We start from the raw sequence: 4368 nt of genomic DNA on the forward strand, positions 1-4368 counted from the left end.
AGAGGGTTTCCATGGCTTCCCTATATGTTTATATGCATGGCTTGGTGTAGTTGAGATGATCTATGTGATTATGTGTATAAGACCTTGGAGGGTCTCAATGGCATCCCTATATTTGTATATGATTGGTATATGCGATTGATATGGTTTATGTGATTATTTGGGGTATGCTCTGGGAAACTTACTAAGCTTCATGCTTACAGTTTTGTTTATGGTTTCAAGTATCATTGTTTTGAAAGGAAGGACCCAGCTTGATCACAGCGCACACACCCGTGTTTTCCTCATTATGTGATTTTGGGAGGAACTCTGATAAATGTTTTTAATTAGAGATTTTTTGGAATACTTGGATTTAAAGATATATGTGTTTTGACTATAATAAAAATGAAAATTTTACCCTCGATTTTTAGGTCGTTACAATATAAGTTTCTGACTCATAGGATCATAGTAATGATATCCTTTCTGTCCAACAACATAACCCGAGAATATACATATAACAGATTTAGGTCCCAACTTGTTCATCTCAACATGAGGACGAAGAACAAAACAAGTACATCCAAAGACTCGTATAGCAGAGTAGTCTTGTAGGTGACCATATAGCTTCTCAAAAGGAGACATTCTTAAATTCAATGCAGTAGGGTTACGATTAATCACATAAACAACGATTAAGACCGCTTCTCCACAAAAGGCACTAGGAACCTGAGTAGAAAAGAGAAATGAGCGGTCTGTCTCAACAATATGATGGTGTTTCCATTCTACCATACCGTTTTGTTGAGGAGTATCAGTTCACGATGACTGGTGCATGGTACCATCAGAAGCAAGTAACTGAGTAAACTCATTAGAGGTATATTCACCCCTAAGTCACACCTGAAGCACTTTATCACAGCTGAATGTTGAGTTTTAACAAGAGCTCTAAAATTGTTGTAAATGCCAAGAAAATCATATTTGCGTTTCATAAGATAAACCCAGGTATATCGAGTATAATCATCTATAAAAGATACATAATATGTCCACCCACCCTTTGTGATACTAGTGCAGGACCCCACACATTAGAATGAATAATATCAAAAAGAGAAATAGAATAAGACATACTTTTATTGAAAGGTAAAGCAGAGAATTATGCCAGTTTGAAACCACTACAATCAGAAATATCACAAGTGTTCAAATGACCTAAAACACCACTAGGGGCTAGAAAATTCTAACGTGATACAGACACATGTCCCAAAAGAGAATGCCAAAGGTAAAACTGAGATGACAAAGGACTCAAATGAAAGAAGACAAATCAATGTTGGAGGCAACAACAACAAATACTTTGAGAACCTCCAAGACATAAAGTTCTCCCACCCTACGACCGATCCTAATCACCTTCTGAGTATGTTGGTCCTGTATAGCATAGATGGAAGTAGAAAATAACACCTGATTACCAGACTTACACATCTGGATAACCGAAGCAAGATTCATTTTGAGTTTAGGAATGTAATAAACATCAGGAAGATACATATGAGGATTAGAAAAAGACCCAACACCCTCAATTGTCATAGATGTATCACTAGCATACATAACAAAGACAGATGACATACGTGGCAAATAAGTAAACGATGACAAATAAGGATTCATATGATGGGTTACACCAAAATCTAAAATCCACAAAGATGAAGGTATACTTAAGTTAACAGATGAAGTAGGACCAAATTCAGACATGGATGTAGACATAGAAGTACGTTTGAAGTCCAATACTGAAGTAGGACCAAATTCAGACATGGATGTAGACAAAGCAGTATGTTTGAAGGCCAAATACTGTCTGAAACTCTGAAAAACCTTAGGATCCAACGGATGGCTGAAACTTCTGCTGAACAGACCCACTCTTTTGTCTCGACTAAGGCTGACCAGATTTACCCTTGTTGACTAACAATGGACACTGAGCTTTCCAAAGATTTTTCTGTTTGCAGAATGCACAAGCATCATAAGCAAACCTTGGAGTTTGTCGATATTGATTAAAGGAAACAACAAGAACAATAGGAGTGGAAGTAGGAATAGAGGGTTCTTTAAACCTTTTATCCGCGTAAGACTTTATACAAGTCTCTTCAGCAATTAGCTCGTGAACAACAGAATCCACTGAGGGAAGGGGGAGTGATGAAGAATCGTTCCATGTAGGCCTTCAATTTCATAAAACAATGCCATAAAAACTGGACCAAACATTTTTCTTCCCTCCTAGAAATATAAAGCTCAAAATCCTTTAACTCTTTATATTCAGTAAGAGACAATTGATCCCATAAATCGGATATAGCAGCAGAGAAATCTTGAATACCCAGGTTATTTTGTTGAAAGGCACGAATATCATATTCTAACTAATACTGTTTAGCAAAGTTAAACTGAGTATACAGTCTCTCCAAGTGATTCCAAACGTCCTTTTCTATGTCATACTTGGCCAACTACATACCAGTAGACTGTGTAACATAATTGTTAATCCAAGTAATGACCTCAGAGTTATCAGTTTCCCAAGCATCAACCAGCAAATCGAAATTCTCAACTTGAGGCATTGAAGGTTTGGATTTAGTCCCAGTGACATAGCCCTGCATATTCTTCCCACGTAGGAAGTTCTTCATAACATAACTCCAATACGTATAAATACTAGCTAATACCAAATCCTAATAGGCTAAAGCCTAAAAGGCCCATAAACATGTGGGCTAACAACCGTAACAAAATTAGATTATAGCATACATAATAAATGAAAATAAATTACTTAAAGTCCCAATTGACACACAAACCATGAAGTGAGCCACACACACATATATTCATTCCTTCTTCAACATCCTTCCCAATTAATTTCATGAAATTATAGATTTGTAAACTAATTATTAGAACTTTTAAAAAACAAAAACAGAAAAATAAATAGAAATCTCTAAGCTTAAAGTAATAATAAGGAAAAAAAACTTGAAGAACAGTGTCATATTGGAAATATTTTTTAAATAACGATGCATTAATAGGAAACAAAATTCAAATAAAATATTCTAACCGAAAGTTTGAAGCAAATTGTTGTTTCTTACATTATTTCAAAAAAGCCAACTCCAAGAAATAGCAACCAACAAAGAGTGTGTGTATGAGAAACCTTGGTATTAGGACCAAATTTAACAAAAAAAACATAATATCAACATGCTTCAATTTTCTTACACATAATAGCAATTTATTTCCAATTTTAATAACATATAACCATAATAGTATTGTTAGGAGAATACATATTTGGCTCATAGACAACACTAATTTTCAATGTAGTTCCCAGATTAGTGGACTGCAACTCAAGAACATAGTTTCTTAGTACCTCATATTTCTTGGTGTAATCTCCAATGACATGTTTGTTGTTGCAGTCTTTTCCCTGGATATCTTCTGTGAAGAAACGCCTACTTTGTATTTTTCTTTCTAAAGGTTATCTTGTAAAGCTCGTTATGGGATTTGTAGGTTAGATTCAACTTTGTTCATAACCTGCTTTGATAAGAAAGTAGTTATGCAAGCTCTTATCTTTCTTGAATGCAAACAAGTGTGGTTGTGATTGTATGTTTTCACATACCAATCTCCATTGTTATATGACCTATATGCTTAAAGCTGCCAACTATAAAGATTCTCATTAGTTGCATCTTTACCCTTTCACTATATTTTCTTTACCACTTTCTCCACCTACCATACATGTATCACTTGCATCGACTCCGAGAACCACTTCTTTATAGTAAGCTCTTAACCTTACTGATGGGTTTTCGTCATAAGACATCCTATGTGCTCATACAAACCCTAATGCTTGGATCTAGGTTTCTCTATTGTACATGCAAGTTATCCAAGGCTATAAACCCTAATTCTAGCATATGGGAATCAATATTAACATGTAATTAGGTTTAAGATATTACCTTGATTGTTATGTAGCAATAACAATCCCAAATCTCCTTGAATTGACTTTGGAAGGCTTAGAGTCACAAGTGTCACTCCTATAATGGCTTACAAACACCATAAGCAAGTGGAGAAGGTATAAAGAGAGAGGAGAGAGGTAGAAATTCGTCCTTAGATGCTCTAGGGATCAAGTGCACGAAATCCTAAGGCCTTAGGGGTCTTTATATAGGGTTGGGATTAGGGTTTCAGTCCTTATCCTTATCTAGTTACTTGCCCATCAAGCAACCACAAGATAAGCCTTGAAAATCCCTATCTCTTGGACCTTGGACGATTTTAAGGATATCCTTATCCTTGAATTCGTCCATCCTTTAACAAGGATAACCATCGCCCTATTTTGCAACTATCACATAATTACAATTCAGCCCCTCTAGTTTAATTAATTACACTTGATCACAAAATTAATTCTTAATTAATTATTGACCAATATTAATTAAACAA

The sequence above is a fragment of the Lactuca serriola genome, chromosome 1 (assembly GCF_051521515.1).
Source record: "Lactuca serriola cultivar US96UC23 chromosome 1, Lser_US96UC23_V15, whole genome shotgun sequence".
In the NCBI taxonomy this organism is placed as follows: Eukaryota; Viridiplantae; Streptophyta; class Magnoliopsida; order Asterales; family Asteraceae; genus Lactuca; species Lactuca serriola.